The sequence below is a fragment of the Callospermophilus lateralis genome, chromosome 7, assembly GCF_048772815.1.
Source record: "Callospermophilus lateralis isolate mCalLat2 chromosome 7, mCalLat2.hap1, whole genome shotgun sequence".
Classification (NCBI taxonomy): Eukaryota; Metazoa; Chordata; class Mammalia; order Rodentia; family Sciuridae; genus Callospermophilus; species Callospermophilus lateralis.
Genome location: NC_135311.1, coordinates 89,663,609 through 89,682,918, shown reverse-complemented (window position 1 = coordinate 89,682,918; position 19,310 = coordinate 89,663,609). Strand labels below are relative to the sequence as shown.

General features: G+C 40.5%; 1 protein-coding gene across 2 annotated transcripts in view; it reads right to left on the bottom strand.

The window, feature by feature from the left end:
- Positions 1-8,362, bottom strand: part of Gng12 (G protein subunit gamma 12) — a 123,217-nt gene extending 114,855 nt beyond the window's left edge. The window contains exon 1 of one of the 2 annotated variants that reach the window (XM_076863736.2): positions 8,282-8,362. The gene's annotated coding sequence lies outside the window, so the exon portion shown is untranslated. Of the gene's footprint in view, positions 1-7,928; positions 8,056-8,281 lie in introns of those variants that run through there. The other variant, XM_076863735.2, reaches the window with a different exon arrangement.
- Between the last annotated feature and the right edge of the window lie 10,948 nt (positions 8,363-19,310).

Genomic DNA, 19,310 nt, shown 5'->3' with positions numbered 1-19,310 from the left:
CTCACAGCACTGTCTGTAATAGCAAAAGACTGGATATGACCAAAAAGTCCTGCATAGGGGACTTGGTCCATGGTACCCAGCACAATGAAAACAACTGCACTGTTGAAAAAGGGAGATCTCTACCTGATGAGATATCTCCAGGACATACTATTAATTTTTTAAAAAGCAAGGCACAGAACATCCATATAAATATTTCCATCTTTCCTGAAATAATGGGAAATAATATAAAACATGTTCTTATTGGCTTGCATTTACATGTTGCTTATCACACACAGTATAGATAAGGTGTGGAGAGGGATGGGACAGAAACAATATTTTTCAGTGTTTTCCTTTTATATATGGGTGGTGAGATTTTGGGGAGGAACCAGATAAATATACTGCTTATATTTTAAAATGAAGAGGTTTTATAGCTCTTTTCCCAAGGGGAATAAATAGGCTATAAGAGTTCTGCTCAGGAGAAGGGGTCTGGAAGACAGAGGGTGTAGGCAGGCAAGGTCTCATGTGAGAGTCAGTGAGCAGAAAAAGCTCAGTCCAGAGTTCAGGAGGTGAGCACAGTGACCGTGGACAGGGTGATTCTGCCTTGCTGGTTATGGGTGGCCTAAAGCCCCTGATATTTATTACACCCAGAAGGAAGTCAAGAACAGCAGGTGAACTGGAGGCAAAGGTAGAAACACTCTCAGGCAGGGCGCCAGGAGCATTTATGTACTCTTGGGATGTAGATAGTAATGACTAAAGCATACTGCTCATCAAATACGAACCTTGAAAAAGAGGGCAAAGCATGTACTGAATATTCAATTCTGGAGATATTCCTGAAAATTGAAATTTTATAAAATCAAATCATACTGAAAACGCAGTAGGTGATTTTGCTATTTAAAGAAATTCCATAGGGAATCCTTGGAATTCACCTTCTACTATTTTTGCTTTGGGAATTCAAGTTCGCTTGAAGAAGGGAACATTTAACCAGATTAAATGTGAAAGTGTTCACGTTTCTAATCCTGCTGGCTGTTTTCACAAGGTGTAGTCTCTCCATAAAACAGCAGAACGCCAAGGTCCAAAGTACAGGACAGCCCCTTTATCCTCAGCACCACCGCCTTAGCGGTCACACTCACCCAACAGGGCTCATCCCACCTGCTGTGCAAATGCCTCTCAGGAGAGAAACCAGGAAGATGAAGCTGATTCTGATAGTAGGCTTGCTAAAGGATCAGCCTGAAAGAGAAAGCAAGTATGCAGTGCCAGTTGAATTTTCTTTTTTAGTTTCTGGTGGCTTTGACAACAAGGCTCCCCACTTCTTACCTAAACTAGAAAAAAATCTTTTTCCAAAATGTGGCATTCCAAAGGCACTTGCAGCCATTGTCACTTGCATCCCATCCCAAGGAGGAGGGCCCATAGTTGGTCATAAATAACAGGAATCCCTTTCCATATTCCCTTGGCATGGATCAGATGATACTGAGCATGTTTCTGTTCAATTAATAGTAAACAATGTCAACAACACCCCAAATACTGGTCTTTACCTGCCCCTTAAGGAATGAGGAACTGAAGAGAAAGAAGTCCATCAGAATAGAAAACTCTAGACAGGGCAGAGGGGTGGGAAAAGAAGGGAGGGGACATGGGGTTAGAAATGATGGTGGAATATGATGGACATTATTATCCAAAGAACATGTATGAAGACACGAATCAGTGTGTATATACTTTGTATACAACCAGAAATATGAAAATTTGTGCTGTATAAGTAATAAGAATTGTAATGCATTCCGCTATCATATATAAAGAAAAAAATTCATTAAAAAAAAAAAGAAGTCCATCAGAGGACAGCCGATCATTACTTATATCCACATGAAGTCCTGTAGTCTAATGTGCAGGCCATGGCCTAATAATTCAAAAGATTTCATTAGTCTAGATATATTCAGACTCCTAGTCTATTGGTTTTGACACCTTTTCGGTTCGTCTGAGATTTTGGTTGAATCAACCTGGGTGATGGTTTTATCTCCATAAGGTCTTGGTAAGCCTCAATAAACTCCAAACATGGTTTGGATTTTTATTCCTTTTTACATCCTCAGATTTAGCTCACATTGGAATTTCATAGGCTTCACTCTGAATCTTCATTTGAGAAGAGGCCTCATACTTCTCCTCTGCAATTTCTCCTCAAGAAGCAGACAAAATTTGAGGTCACCATAAGCTTGGAATCAGAGTCAAAATGTCACAGTGGGGGCTAAGGGTTTAGTGTCCAGTGGTCAGGGATATCTTGGCTGGCAGCATCTGCAGCTAAATAAAAGCCCGATTATTCTGCACCAGTGAAGATAAGATACCACCCCCAACGGGTTCATGTGGGTTTACACACAGCCATTTTGAATGAAGGCAATTCTCTATACAGAGAATTCAAGTGAAGACATGGCAACCAATTCAGACACACTCCAGTGAGTATCTGTGAGCACGCCAACTCAAGTACAACCAGGGCTTACACTTCTCTCCTCCCTCAATCAAAGGAAATTCTGTGTCAATTACACCACCTTGCCTTCAAAGGGAAAGGTAGCCTATTTCTATAAGGAAGCACACAGAATATGTGAGCCTTCTGACCCCCAGCTCCCACGTCACCTATTTACAATCAATGAATGTGAAAAGTGCAAAAGATTCTTAGCAACCGATTCATTCACACCTTGAAAAAAAAAATTCCTTTAGCTATTAATCCTCCAGCAGAGCTGAAATATCAAAAGTCTAAATAGTCTGTAACACTCCAGCTTTTATTATATAATCTTCTGAAATGCAGGCCCATTAAAAGAAGACAAAAACCTTCCTTGTCCCAGGATGGCAACCAGACACTCATAACTAAGCACTTTTACGATACCCAATATAACCTGACATGATAAACCAAACATTTAAGTGACATTAGAAATGATTTTCAAGAGAGACTTGGCAGTAAATGGGAGTAATCCAGTTACAAGTTGCCTTCAGTCAAATCACCTCCACTCTCTTCTCTGGCTCCAAGCTACATACTTAAGACTGTACTGTCCTTCCTAAGAGAGAAGCGAAGAGAGAGTTCAGGACCTTTTGGCAGGCGCTGGTTCTAGAGAAGGACTTAGCAGGCCGGTTCTCTCAGGACCTTTCAAACCTCCTCTGGGAGTACAGGGATAGGAAAGGCAGACTTCACAGGTCACCAAAGCACTGGGTGTCTGTATTTATTTCAGATGGCTGAAGAAGGGTGAAGCTAATGGAGGCCCTGATGATTCTCCTCTGATGGTTCGTTTCTCTCTTAGAAGGAGCCATCTCCTGTTTTTCTTGATCGGATTTATAACTTTTCAATGGAACTGCCTCCATAAAGCCCTTTTCACTCCCAGATCTAGCTGGATACACTGGATACACATCCATTGTGGCTCTTGGCAGAGCACTTAGTGAGGAGATGTGGAGGCAGAATGACTCTGGGGCAAATTCTGTCCCTGCCCCTTGAGCAAGGTTGGAGATTTGAGGGAACCTCAGACTCCTCACCTGGGTCTTTGTGAGACCTCGGTGAGATCCTGCAGGAAAGACTATGTTGTAATTACTTTTTATCTATGGAACGTTCCTGCAGTCCAGGTGTCTGATAATACCGAAGATGCTGTACAAATGCAGCTAGTCATTGCACATCTGGATCTGCAAAAGGCACCTTCCATAAGTCAAGGTCAGTGGACTTGGCCTGCGTGCAGATTCTTATTAACAATTGATGGACTTTTCAAATATCTCTTATGAAGACAAACCTACAGCTTCTGAAAGGACTCCCTTATATTGCGACATAATTCTCACTGCAAAGGTTTTGACATTAAATTTGAGAACCTTAAAGTGCCATGAAATTTGATGTTTTTTCCCTAAAACAATAACAAAACCCTGCTATTAATGTCAGAATTTGTTTTGAGTAACTATTATACAAATGAACTATCATGTATGTACTCGCTGATTGTGGGCAAATAGGATAAATTGGGGTGGACATAATCCAGTCACCCATTTGTATTTTCTTCAAGGCTTTTAAAAATGCACAGTTAAGAATTTTAAGCTGGCTGTAATAATGCAGTAAAACTTGCACACTGCCTTCCCCCATTTAATCTATAACAGACTTCATGCATTACTGATTTTAAAAGTTTCTGAAAAGAAAGAGAATGGAATTGAGATCTAGAAGAATTAATTTGAATAATTAAGATTGCAATCCATTTCATATTTAAAAGACACAATGATATTGTGTAATTACTATATGTTCTCTAATTTTCAAATTATATTTGGCAGGACTTTTGATTACTGAGACTTTTTAAAAATTTTTTGGAAAATGTTATAATTTCATATAGCTTTTATAATTTCTTCTGTAATAAATATAATTCATGCTCATTATATAATAACATTCCAAAAAACAATTTAATGTTAATATTCATTGAAATTGACTAAATGCCCAGCACTGTTCTAAATGTTCTGTATAGATTAACTCATTTAATTCCTCACAACACCTCAACGAAGCATAGAGAGATTAAGTAACTTGTCCACAGCATGCACATCTACAAGTAGGAGCCAGGAATCCGTCATTATATTATGATGTTCTAGGAGTAAAAGCAATCAATAATTTATTCAATCAAGTCATCCACTGCTTCAGAGCATAGTGTCACAAGTAAGAAACAGTTCATATTAACACTGTACCCTTTATAGTTATGTGAAATTATTATAAACCAACATCTCTCTGTCCCTGTGGAACAATTAGTAAAATTAGAAGTCATCTGTGGCATGAGCTAAGATTCCAATCAGACCAATTCTGTGTGCCTGATGTGCACTAAGGAAACACACACACACACACACACACACACGCACACACACAGAGAAGCTTGAGAGGGTTTGTTTTAAAGATGGAAGCATTTTTAAAATTTTGCAAATTTTAGCAAATGATTCAATGATGCGATGAGTAGAGTCCCTGAATTAACTGAACATCCATTCTCACAAAAATTTTAAAATAAAACAAATGCTCACAAACAATCCTAACACTTCTAGTGGCTTATCTATTGGCCTTGCATATCAGTACATGTAAAAGCAAATAACCGGATACCCTTAGGTCACATTTTTTCATACTTAAAGTAAAAATCATACATGGTTAAAGACAAATACTTCTTCTGTTCCTGGTTTAATTTCATGTCAAAGGCTAATAAACACAACTATATGAAATAAAAAGTCTTTTTAAATTAAAAGATAATTAATGAAATGTTTCTGATTGGCCCTAAAAATACCATGCAACTGTAACTTCAGCTCTAAAAACATATTAAAATTATTAACCCTTCAATAATAATTATTCATACTGCTGTGGTAGAAACATGACAAACACATACACATATTTGAAGACATAAAAAACAGGTACCTTCTTTAGAATTTAAAACTGCTCTATCTAGCATTTCCGGAAGGTTCGGGCTGCCATCTTATAATTTAACCATCAGCTTTCCCATTAAGCTAACTAAAACATCTAATATTTTGAACATTTATTGTAGGTTAGGTACAAAGTGTTTTCTGAAAATAGTGTCATACATTTATTAAAATTCTAGAGATAGAGGCCACTACTATCCCTGTTTTATAAATTAGACAAAAATTGCTAAATAACTAATATTCTTATCCAGGTCTGTCTAACACCAAAGCCCATACCCCAAACCTCTGTTAAACTGCTTATCTTCCCAATTAAGGTTCAGAAAAATTTATTTGGCTTCTACAACTTACCTTTGTATGTTCAACTTAATCTGAAATAAGACAAAAAAACAAAGAAACAAATCCACCTAATGAAAATCTAACACAGCAAATGACATAATATCAATCTGATTTTTTTTATTGCTAGACAGAAAAGGTATTTAATGTAAAAAAAAAAAACTAAATTGGTATTAGTTAACCATTTCCTCAAATTTTTTAACCATGAAGGCTTTTGCTGTCACAACTTGACAAACAACCATGTTCTCTAACAAGTGACAACACAAACCCTAGACCACAAATCTAATTGTTGGAGAGCTAGTCTTTCAAATAAGATTGGGGCTTTCTACACAGAATTTTTTAGTCTCTTGTGAAACAGATTCACATTTCTATATATTTCTACACAAAATCATGCCCAGAGCCCCCTACCTAATAAATTACTTGGGCTACATACAACTGCATTGTTTATAAGGCCTAAAGACACAGTAGTTAGACTGTTCTGCATTTTTTTTTCTGGACTTAAACCAGAGCTTCATGGTGCTGGTTAACTGTTAAGGAAGGTGAAGGGACAGAACGTTTGATCCAAAAGTCCTCTTGTCATTTAAGTCTTTGCAATGTTTGATTACCTTTAAAAATTGTGTGTGTGAGCCGCAAGTTTGTTTATTGGAAAAGGGCCTTGCTAATCTACATAGTTTGGTTTAAAATAAAACCAACCAACCCAGCTCCTTATTTGAAAGTGATTGTTTTGGCAATAGTAAAATTCAATCCCGTCATCCTAACGCTGCCTGCCTTCCTGGTTCTGCTGGGGGAGGGCCGGGATCCGGTGGTAATTTACATTGGGAGCTGGAGAAGCAGCAGCAGCAATGGTGCAACGTGGTGACTAGCACTTTAAAAACAAGGCCAAACTCTCCTTTTACCATAGAGAACACACAGACACAGACCCTGCCTCTGACAACATCCGAAAGATTCATTATAGACAATCTATTCAGGCGAAGCTTCAACTGCCCCAGGAAATATAAACAGTGTCCGCAGAGACAGCGGTGGGGAGAGGAAATCACTGATGGAAAGGAAGCTAATCATGTGGAGTTTGTCCAACTCCACCAAGTCTAATAAATTCCGGATTTGTCTCCACTCGGAGCAGCCATTAAACGTGCGCTGGCACGTGGGCGCAGGGGACCTGCCTTCTAACTCCGGGGGTTTGGCCATTCCTTCCCGGTCCCCTTGTTTGTATACAGCCACGCCCGCACAGGATGACCACACGATGACAGGCCTCTTCAGGTCCCTCACTCCGATTTCCAGTTGTCCAAAGTTTCACTCCAACCGCGTGAGTTCAACGAGAACCACGCTTCCCTTTTCGGAAGTTATGAATGGTTTAAGTCAAGTTTACGAGATACACAAGGCAAGGGACAAGAGAGTGTCCGGAGACGCTGGTGACCGCGTTTCAAAATCAGTTTTAATGATATGCCTAATTAAAATGAAAAGTCACCCTGATCGACGAAGGAAGTGTCCCGGCAAGGCTTTAAAAAAAAAAAAAAAAAAAAAAAAAAAAAAACCACAACATTCTAGACTCCAGACTGAACTTTGACCTTTCCCCTTACCACCTACAAATACAGTCTGCAAAAGGGCAGCCTCCGGGTCCCCTGCGGGGTGTGTCATCAGGGTTCCCCTCTCGGTGACCCGCTATTTACCCGCTAGACCCCCAAACGTTTAGCGGGTGCCCAGGCTGCGCTCCTACCGGCCTGTCGCAAGAAAGCGAGGAAGAAAAGTAGGGAAGAGGGCGTGGCGTGCGGGTCGCCCCCAGACCCCAGCCTCTCGCTCAGCCCGGCCCCACCGCCAGCACCGCTGGGGACAGTGGGGGACTCCGAAACCCGCGCAGGGCGCGCCGCGGGAGTCAGGAGAAAGCGAGCGAGAAGGGGGGGATCGTTCTTCCCTCTCCCCCAACCCGCCGGCCCTGGCCCCAGCCCCTGAGACCCTGCTACCCGCGCGCTCCGGCCGCCGCCCGTCGAGGGCGCGCGCCGCCGGTCTCCGGGTCTCGCTGTCCCTTGCCCTCCCTCCTCCACCCCCTTCTCCGGCGCCCAATGCCCCGACCAGTCCCCGCCCTCCGGGACACTCTTCCCTCCTTCCTTCCTTCCTTCCTCCGTTCCCTCCCTCCATCTCGCTTCCCAGCACCCGAACTCGCGGGCCGCCGCCCCGAGCTGCGCCCCTGACCCTACAGGGACCGACTGGGCACCCGCGCCCGCCGCTGGGCGCTCACTCGCCTTCCTGAGCGCTGGCCCCGCCGCCACCACCGCCGCCGCCGCTGCCGGGGACTCGGTCTCTAAGGGCTCCTGGAGACGGCAGCGACCTCTCCTCCTCCCGCTCCTCTGGGCGCCGGCTCCGCCTCGCTCGGGGTGGGCGGGGCGGACGGCCCGACGGGCGGGGCGGCTGCTAGGACTCCTTCCCCCCCGCTCCCCGCCCTCCCTCCGCCCGGACGCCCGCGCGGTGCCGCGCTTCGGCCGCCCTGCGCGCGTCGGGTCCCGGCCCGCGGCGGGGAGACGTCGCGAGTGGGCGAAGCTCGTTAGTGTCTGGGCGCCCTTGGCCATTCCCACTCCCCCGAATTTTCCCCGAAGACCTGGACTTAGATTCCGGGGCCTCCACTTCGCCACCGGCGAACGCTGGCCTCTCTGACTCCTTGCAAGTTTCCTCCGCGTGTGAACGCCTCGCCAGCCCTTATGGCAGCGGGTCCCCTGGGCTGCGAAGACGAGCGCTGCCAAACCCCTACACAAAAGTTAGGCTCTGATCCAAAAATGTCTGAGGAAAACAGCCTCGGTAACATTTAAAGGGCCCTGGGGCCACGGAGAGATTTTGTTTCCCAGAAGCAGAGGTATGACCAGATTGTTAAATTTGAAGTACATCCGCCCTTCATGAGGTTTCCCTCCTCCACCTCCCCGCAACCGCATGAAATTTGTGTTTCCGAATGCCCAGAACTTGGCAGCGTTCTGCGTAATGAATTAATTGGATTTGGTTGGCCTTTTCTGGATGGATTCGGGGTTGGGTAGATTGAAGAGCCACTTTCGCTTCCAGAGACTTCATACTCATTCATACCGCCTTTTCAAAAATAGAATTGAGCACCTGCTTCATTCCAAGTATGGTGCTGAAGGTGATGGGGAGCTAACAATCTGACAGGAGGCTTGCTCTCAAAAAGCTTCAAGCCCCCAAGCAAGTGGAGCACTCATGTAATTCTAGCAGCTCAGGAGGCTGAGGCAGGAGGATCACACTTTAGACCCAGCCTCAAAATAAAAGGACTGGAGATGTAGCTCAGTGGTAGAGTGCTCCTGGGTTGAATTCTCAGTATTTACAAATAAAATAAAGCTTGTGAATCTAGACAGAATAAAGAAGGTGAATGTACAGAAATTTACTATTTTACTACTCAGTAGATTGCTTGAGTATCTCTAGGTATCTTCCTTCTTGTTTGACGGGGTGGATAAAAGAGAAAGTGAGGCCTAAGTAAGTCACTTAGAACCAGTGTGGGCAGAGTCCATGCTTGGAGTCGAAAAGCATTGGTGAAGGCTGTAAGTGTTGAGTTTCACCAGCTGAAGAGAAGTGGACCCCAGGGAAGCTGGGCTCCAAGAACTGCTCTAATGACATTATCTTCACACTGCTTTCCCTTTGACCCCTACTCAAGTATCAGTTTTTGTGAAATCATTTGGATAGGGTACAGAAGGAACAACCATACATTTCCTCTCCCTGCTATAGTTGATGCCTTTTTCCAGGAGTATGGTCTTAGCAACCTGTGAATGGCTGGGTTGTTGGGGTGGGAGTCATAACTTGCCAGAGAAGCCCTTTATTACCTGCTCTGTACAACATAGGAAACACTTGACTGATTCAGATACTGAAAATGTGAAGGATTCACCCTAAATAGAAGAGCCTGACAACAGAATTGACTCTGATGGCCCTACCACAAATTTCCTCTTCTAGTACACTGTAGTTTACTAAGTGCGTTCATGTACTTAATTTTATTCTTCTTTCATTAGTCTCTTAAAAAATCCAGAAACTGAGGTGCAAGAGCTAAGTGGCTTATTGAAGGTTTTCTAGTTCAGTGCTATTCAAAGTATGGTCACAGACTAGCAATGGTCTGTAAACTGTCATGCAAAGGAACAGATATTGAAAACGAGCCGGTAGAAACTTCTGTAGCAGTTATGCCTGATGAATCGTTTAATCATTAAAAAAACATGGGCTTTTATTTTTGTATGTTGGTTTATTTCATAAGTATCATCCTTCAACAACTTGGAAATAAAATGCATTTGACCCTCCCTATCTATGGGTTCTGCATCTGCAGATTCTAATCTTCAGATTCAGCTCACTGCAGATTAAAACTATTTGAGAAAAAAAAAAAAAACTGAGTTAGTACTGAACAAGTACAGCCTTTTTTTCTTGTCATTACTCCCTTTACAATATAGTATAACAACTATTAATGTAGCATTTACATTGTTTTAGATATTATGAGTAATCTAGAGATGATTAAAGTATACAGAAGGATGTGCATAGGGTTTATGCAAATGCTACGTCATTTTATTTGAGACTTCGTTGTCCTCAGATTTTGGTATCCATAGGTTGTGGTGGTGGGAAGATGGTCCTAGAACCATTCCCAAGTGGGTATTGAGGAACAATTGCACTACATATAGTTGGAAAATCCCTGATCGAATTAGTTGAAAGGCAAGAATAGTCAGAGCTAACGTTTAACCAGTACTTCCTGCATGGCAGATATTGCTTTAAGTGCTTTATATGTATTAAATTATTTAATCCTCCTAACAACCCTGGCAGGTAAGCACGGGAAAGTTAAATGAAACAGTCAGAAAGTGGCAGAGCTAGGATTTAGACCCAGGGAACCTGGCTCTACATTTTGTACTTTTACCAATGGCCTTGGATCCAATGTTCTTTCTCTGCTGATATTCCCCAAACTTCAGTGACTCACATTTCATCTTCATATCACTGGATCTCCTACTTTTTATTTACATTTTTTATTGAATCACTTTTGTTACTTCTTACATTTATTACCTGTGCAGTTAGTTATTCTACCCATGATATCATGAGTTGATAATCAAGTACTCTAGTTCATGTTAACTCCAGCAATAGCTGCCAGTGATGGTCATATTCCCTGTGATCCTTTTCCAACTTCATACATACTGGTTCCATATGTGTTTCCTGCCTACCAGCACCTGCATCTGGTGGTCAGAGTTCCACATTCAGCTGCAGGATTTGCTTTGCCCGCACACAGAACAACTGGAAATGGTTGGTAATTAATGTCCTCTAGTCTCACACTTGGCCTTTAACCAATGACAGACTAGTGTGGGGGTAAAAATACTCCAACTCTTTTGCAACAAATTTGGACAGTTCTCAGTTGAATCAACACGGACAACAGAAGTCCCTCGCTATGTGGTGGGGCTAAATTCCTCTTTCCTCTATGAGACTTTCATATCACATCCTTGCTTAGCTTCTTCCTCTTCCCAGTTCCAGTTCTTACTCCCATACCAATTTTTCCTGGTAATATGTCCTAATCAGGAACTGCAACATGAATGGGGGGGGGTGCTAATACATAATGAAAAATGTTCACAAATTAATTAAGAATTTCAAAATGGCAGCAACCATGTATTAAACCAAGCATAGGGCTCTATATGACTGCATAGGTATGTGTGTAACTCTGGAAGTCACACATTAGTGAAGCCAACCTGTATTCTAATAAATCGTTTTCGCTTGTATCCTCATCTCAAGGTCTGCTTCTGGGGAATCCCAAGCTAAAATAGTCACTATTGAAGTAAAAACAAGCCTCGCCAGTTACCAAAAATCATCTGTGTAACACACTGGCGACCATCATTTCATACCGTACGAGGCCCACCTTATAGGAGGATGTGTTATGCCAAGTCGTACATAGAGACTTGGTCACAGAAAGATGTATAGTAATTGAGAATGGTCTAGGTTAATGAGATGAGGCGACAGAAAAATCTGAGTTTCAGTCCCAATTCTGACAGGGATAGAAGTGTGAATCTGGGTGGTATCTTACAACTGAGTTTCCTGGAATCGTGCATTTTATGGGAAGGTTTACTGGTGCATGATTAAAAGACACACAGGTAAGGAAGTGAAGGTGACAAACTGTGTGGAACGATAAACTACCTCTAAATGTGGGGACAGCTGAGGCCTCAGTTGGGCCTACAGCCCAGTGGGGGACTAATGTACAGTCACTCTTCAGAGTTGGTTCAAATTGAGTCCAGCGACTTGGACCTTTATATTTCCATATCCTACCTTTGCCCGGAAAAGGTAAACCTTTGGCAAAGCAGTTCCCCAGGGCAGTACTCAGTGATGGACCCCTGGGAGTGCTCAGAGGCCAGTATTCCCGGTAGCTGGGGAATAGCTGGGGCAGTCCTGAGCAGGGACCTGAGATAAGCTTCTCAGCATACACTACAGGCTGGTTATCTCCTGGATCTCATTTGGTTTCTAGTAGCTCACACAGGAATACACAGCTCAATGTTGGAGGGCCTGAACTTGGTCTTCTCTGTAGCACTGGGGCAATTATTAGTTGTACTTTCCCTTCCTGATATTGAATGCTTATTTAATTTCCTATTTTTTCCTCCATACTTCTTTTACATTATTTCCTTCTCTTTATATGTTCTTGCTCTATATTTCCCACCCTCTCCTTCACTTGAAATAAATGAATAAATCAGTTGTCTTATGAATAAGTAGCAGTAGAATGGAGGGAAATTTGGGCTTTATGAGATGAGGTTTTGGGGATTAAATCCTGGCTTTGTCATTAGCAAACTGGTGAATTTGGGACAATCACTTGACCTTACTGCAACTGTGCTTGTCTTTAAGTGAAAGGATTGCAAAAGAATGGTTTCTAAAGTCCCAATTCTATGAAAATTACATTTATAAATGAAGTGGCTTTCTTCATTACACATCCCTTACAAAGCAAGCAAGAAAATGATTTAACATCTCAGGCCAGCCAAATTTTAAAATTAATTGCAATTCATGCATGAATATAATGTGAACTTTTATTCACTATTCAATAACAACATCCTAACAAAAGTATCAGAAAGAGATCATGAGGAAATATGAAAAAAAAAAAAAAAAGGCAAACCAGTCAGTCTATGGGTGACCAGATAGGTATCCACAGACTTCAGAACAATTTGTATGGGATAGCTGCTTTGCTTCCTGGGTATTTTACTTGTCCTGTTGCATATGGCCACGTTCTGTCTGAACCTGTCCTGGAGAGCTACCTTTTTGTAAGTAGGATACCTGGACAAGTGTGTTCACAAACTGGTTTTTCTGCTCAGTCAGAGGCTGCCATATTCCCATGAAGAAGTCAGGTCAGGAAGAAGCACCCATAGCCTTGGAAATCCCCAGGTAACCTGTTGAAACATGTATTACCACAAGCAGGAACTTTGACCAAACCTGTGGCTATGGATCAGAAGGCAATTTAACAGTGTTCCATCTTCAGATGTGTAGAAGCCATCAGAACCTTGGGTGGGAGTGGTTCAAAAAGGAGGCATTGACTCAAGGTAATTGATTACTAACTCAGTATGAGTTTTCTGGTTCATTACCAAGCCACATCTCCTCCACATGCAGATCAGAAGTCCCCAGATACTGTTATATAAGGTCAAATACATAGGCTCAATAGTTAGCAAATTGCCCATCATTGGAAGTATTCCACCAGTGGTCAGTTAAAAAGTAGAGATGTAGAGGGTATGGGGAACCACCCTAAATCCCCATCACAGGAGGTATGGTACCTCCATCCATAGTACTTTGTGAAAAAAATATGGATCTAAATATATTCACACGAAAACATACCCTGAATGTATTTTTAAGCATAGAAAGCAGGTTATAGAACAGCATGTAAAGAATTTCCAATTCATGCTTTAAAAAATACACATAGGCACACACAAATTTCTTTATGAATATATCTGCAATGGTAATTAGTAATATATTAAAAGTGACTTTCTTGGGGTGGTGAGATTTCAGGTAACCTATGTTTTATAGTGCATTATTTTTTAAAACAGTGAACGTGTAGCTTTTCTATGAATCATTTTTTAATGTTTTAAGTGTATCCTTTTTAATATTATACAATGAAGAAAAAAGGGATTAGTAAACCAGGAGTTAAGGTACCATGACCTGAAGACCAGAGGACCACATATTTTTATAAATAAAGTTTTATTGGAACATAGCCACATCATTCATTCACCTATTGTCTATGGGTGTTTTCACTTTAGAATGGTAGGGTTGAATAGCTGTGATGGAGTTATGGCTTGCAAAACCTTACATATAATATTTATTTCTTCCTTTAGGGGAAAAGCATGGCAATCCCTGGAGCTAAAAAACATTATTGGTATGGCAAATTGCAACTTAGTTTTCACCAGTTCTTCAGATTTCAGTGTATCTCAGTTTCAATTTTTAAAAAATATAGTCTGTATATTTTAAAGTAGCTCCCAGTTCTGGGTAATGATTATAATAACAAAATGATAATATCAGTATTTTGGTAGATAAGGTCTATAGTATTCTCCTTCCTCCCCCTTCTTTCCAACCTATTGTTTCTCTCCTTCTTTTCTTTCTCCTGTTCTTCCTCTCTGTCTCATTTTTCTGATGAGATAGAGTTTGTCCTCAGATGCTGTTCCACGTGAAAGAGGACTGGGATGGGGCTGGGGGATTGAGGTTCATCTCTCTTTCTGGCTTGAATCTGTCCAAGATAGAATGATTGAAGAAGTTAGGAACAAAATTATGCTGGGGAAGTAGGATGACAGCCTAAAGAATAGACCCAGACCTGGGGGACACCAAACCAGGGGAGCGGAGGGAAGGTGTCAGGCCCCAGAGGAAAGATTACAAATTGGTTGGAGCCTATCTTCTCCCTCCCCATTCCTCCAGCACACCCTTCTTATGTGATCCAGTCTACCTCCAGATGCACAGAGTAGGTTCAGGGATTTTTCTCCTTCGCAATAAGTGGTACCCAGCCTCAAAGTTTCCTACTTGCAGAACTCACAGGAGCAAGATAACTGATGCCAATCTGAGCAACGCCAGGTCCTTGCTCATTTGCAGAACTCAGCCAGAAAAGCTGGATATTGGCCCTGATTTAAAATGTACTCAGATGCTAAGTAATTAAATATATCCATAGAAACATTCTCTTCATCAACCACTCACCTCAGACCTTCCCTAAAGAAAATATAGGCCCTTGCAGTGTCAGAAAGGGAAGCAGCCTGTGAGATAATGATTAGATATTGGTTCATCTATTGCCTGTGCTATTGGATTTTGACTCATGCAGTCAACTATGTGGACTGGTTAGTAAGTAGAGATGGGAATGGAAAGTATTTATTCTGGTGCTATGATAACAGATCTGTTCTTTTATTTTGCTTTGGATTTTGGTGAGAATGGAAAGTATCAAGCCTTCAATCTCTGTGACTTCCAGTGACACAGTTCCCAAAATATCTAAAATGTCTTTTTTTTTTCCTGAATATAGACGAATTTCAGAAAATGTGATTAAAGTGCTATTTTTTTAACATTCCAATATTACACAAGTACTGATACATAAGGACTATTGTTGGTATTTCTCAGTTATCTGAGGTTTTGCTTTTTTTTTTTTTTTTTTTTTTTGTGATACTAGAGGTTGAATTTAGGAGCTCACACATGCTAGGCAAGTGTTCAGCCACTGAGCTACATCACCAATCGCAACTCCCTGACACCCTTTTTGAGGACAGGGACTTGCTAAATTGCTGAGACTGGCTTTGAAGTTGCAACCCTCTTGTTTCAGCCTCCTGAGTAACTGAGATTGTCTGGGTGTGCCACCATGCCTGTCTCAATATTTTAAAAATAAAAATTTGGGCTAGGTGTGGTGGCATACGCCTGTAATCCCAACAGCTTGAGAGGCTGAGGCAGGAGGATCACAAATTCAAAGCCAGTCTCCGCAAAAGTGAGGTGCTAAGCAACTCAGTGAGAGCCTGTCTCTGAATAAAATACAAAGTAGGGCTGGGAATGTGGCTCAGTTGTTGAGTGACTCTGAGTTCAATCTCCAGTACCCCCCTAAAATTTAAAAAAAAAAAAATTTAAAATAAAAATTTGGATCATTTCTGTCTCAAGACTACCCTGAAAGTATATACCACATTAAAATTTTGAAGATAATAAAGGTGCCTTAGTTTAAAGAATGTTCTGACCACATTTCTCTCCCATTTAAACCCTGCTCTTATTATTTTCCCTCCTAGTTCCTGGATTGTTAGGAAGGTTGAATATCTTATGTTGAATCATCATCTGTAGTCCCCATGCTAATTTGGGCATGGATCTCCTTATGGAGGTCTCTGATGGATTGTGCTGGATATTTCTATTAAAACAAACAAATAAACAAACCTTGAGCTTTATTCTGGAAGATGGTTAAAAGAAACATAAATCCTTTTGGGTCTGGCTTTTAAGATTTATTTGGCAGGATTGTAATGGTTGTCATTTTAGGCCTAATTTTCCCTTTATAGAAATAAAACCTGTGTGCCTACCCAATGCTCCATAAATCTTGAGATTTTCCAACTGGCTGCTGAGAAAAGGCACTATTCCTGTGTGAGCGTCAGGCATTGTTACTTCTAATTCTTGCAAACAGCTTTATCTCCAGTGTTAGGTAGTTACTTTATCTGCCCGAGCTCATCTTCACTCTTCATATGCATCCTCATATTCGAGGGGAGGTTTTAGTCTTTGGGTTCTCTTTCTGCACAACTCCCTTCTTCCTGGATCTCTGTTCTGTGAATTCTAATCATTTTGATCTCCACTTTCATCTCCATCTCCTCTTATAGTTTGGATCTGGAACGTCCCCCAAAGATTTGTGCATTGAAGACTTGGTCCCCAATGCAACAATGTTCAGAGGTGGGGCTTTCGGGAAGTGAGGACCTTGAGGGGTGTGACATTGGTCACTTTGTTCAAACTACTCTGTTTGTCCATAAATTTGACAGATATCTTGATGGATTAGGTCACATTTTGGAATCTACCTGGAATTCAGGAACCTGGCAGTAATAATCTTGCTTTTGACCCTGATTCTTAATCTGATTGGCTCAAATTTCTTTACAAATATTAATTATGTCTCATAACAGAGTTGCCATCCTGGTCTCTTTTCTTGAACTAGTAACTCTGGACTCCATGTTTAGTTCTTCTGTTCTCCAGAAGCATGTCTATTCTTCCTTCCTTAAGGAGAAATCTAGGAACAGTCTCTAGCAACACCCTTAAATATTTAGTGTCCTAAGATGGGCTTAGTTATTTAACAATGTAAAGTACTTTTAAAATGTAAAGTATTTTTAAAAATGTATTTATAATATAACAATTAAAGTACGATTTAAAAATTGTACTTGATAACTGCAAAAGTCTTTTTTACTTGAATCTCCAAAACGATCCACCAGGGTGCAGGAAAACATGTTAGAAATCATAACTGCATTTATTTATTTTTTTTCTTTTCATTTTGTTAGTACAGTAGTTCTGATATATTATTTATAAATAAAAGCACATATATTGGGATTACATGCTTCACATCCTTACTAATGCAGTACACAATTAAAAATGTTTCTAGATGACAGATCTAGTCTCCCAATCCCCTGTAGGTAAGATGGGTTTGCTCTTTCTTTCTGCTAACAAACAAAACCATCTCAGGTTTTATTATAAGAAAACAACTTTTATAGTAAGCTAAAATTGGAAAGAATGGAGTTTTTCTATGTACAGGCAGTACTCAGTCCACAGCTGTAAATGATCCCACCACTTGTGTAGCACTTTCTAATTTTACAATGCACTGAATTTACCTATAGGCTTTTGATTTCAGAAGAATACAGTGTCTACTCTCCACTAAGATATGTATATATTTAGTTATTTGTGGATCCTGTTAGCTCTACCTAACCACTAAACTACCAACTAAACAGTGGACCTAGAATAATAAGTACAAGGCCATGCACATTCACAGGCTCCATCAGTATATACTGACAGACTGAATTACTGAAGAGATATGGATACAATGAACTGTAGATATGTTATTTATCAAAAAGTAGTTTGCCAAAGTAGTAATTGAGTAAAATCTAAACTACAACATATTAGTGTGTGTGTGTGTGTGTGTGAGCATGTGTATGTGTGTGTGTGTGTGTGTGTGTGTGTGTGTTTGTGTGTATGTGTGAGGATGGGTACAAAATACACTGGGTGTCAGACATGTGAATGAAAAAAAAAATTTTTTTGAAAGAGGAACCTCTGGCTCTAGCCTGCCACTAGATCAAGTAGATTGGAAATGAACTATCCAGTTGAGCCATTCCTGAATTTCTAAACATACATACACTAATGAACAAAGTAATAATATCATTGTAAGATTTAAGCTTGGGGATAGCAGACGTGGGAGTTGTAGACATCATTTGAGTACCTGGATCTAACTCTCTTTTAACACTCTTTAAACATGGAAGCTTTACCTAACCATGTTTCTCCATTGGTGACTTGTACTGGTTACATCTGGATAAGGACCTTTCTTAATTAGTTGATCCATTTTTTTTCTACTTAAAATCTTTATTCTTATTCTTGTTCCATACCTTTCCTGTCCACAGACAAAAATTCTAGTTCTGATGTGTATATTTTTATTTGCACCTGTTTTATGATATATATCAAGTGTTGATTAACATTTTCCCATCTCTCCTTCCTTTAAGGTTGATTAACATGTACCAAGTTATGGTTAGGTAGGAGAAAGAAGTTTTGGTGTGCTATTGCACAGTAATATGACTATAGATAATGATATTGATTGTATATGGTTCTTTCCAGAAAGCTAGAAAATGGATTTTAAATGTTTTCAATATAAAGAAATGATAGATGTTTGAGGAGATAGATACACTTACCTTTATTTGAATATATAATATATATATGTGTCAAAATGTCACATGGGAGAACATAAATATGCACAATACATATCAGTTAAAAGTAATAAAGTAGGCTGGGTGTGGTGACACATGCCTGTAATCCCAGAGGCTTGGGAGGCTGAGGCAGGAGGATTACAAATTCAAAGCCAGCCTCAGCAATGATGAGGCACTAAGCAACTCAGTGAGACCTTGTCTCTAAATAAAATGCAAAATAGGGCTGGGGATGTGTCTCAGTGGTTGAGTGCCCCTGAGTTCAATCCCCAGGACCAAAAAAAAAAAAAAAAAAAAAGTTTTGAATTTCCTGTCTAAATGGTATACATTCTAATAATGCCTATTTTTATTGACAGTTGTTTTGATTTCTAGATATTTTAAAAATTGCTATTATACTTGGAATGCTGCTTTCTTCACCCTCACAATCTCACACACACATTTTACTTTTTAATAGTAAAATCCAAGTCTTCTCATTTCCTTTAGACTAGTAATTATATTTTTAGAGTTTTTTTCCTGTTCCTTTAATTGTATTTTTAATTTAGTTTGTTTTCTATTTTTAATTTTAAAATATTTTTTGGTACTGGAGATTGAACCCAGGGGCATTTTATCACCAAGATATGTTCCAGTCTTTTATTTCTTTTTATTTTTTATTTGCAGATAGAGTCTTGCTAAGTTGCTGAGGCTGGTTTCAAGCTTGTAATTCTCTGCCTCAGCCTCTGAGCCCAACCTTTTTTTCTTTCTGTCTTTTATAAATTCATTTTCATCTGTGTCTTTCATGTTAGT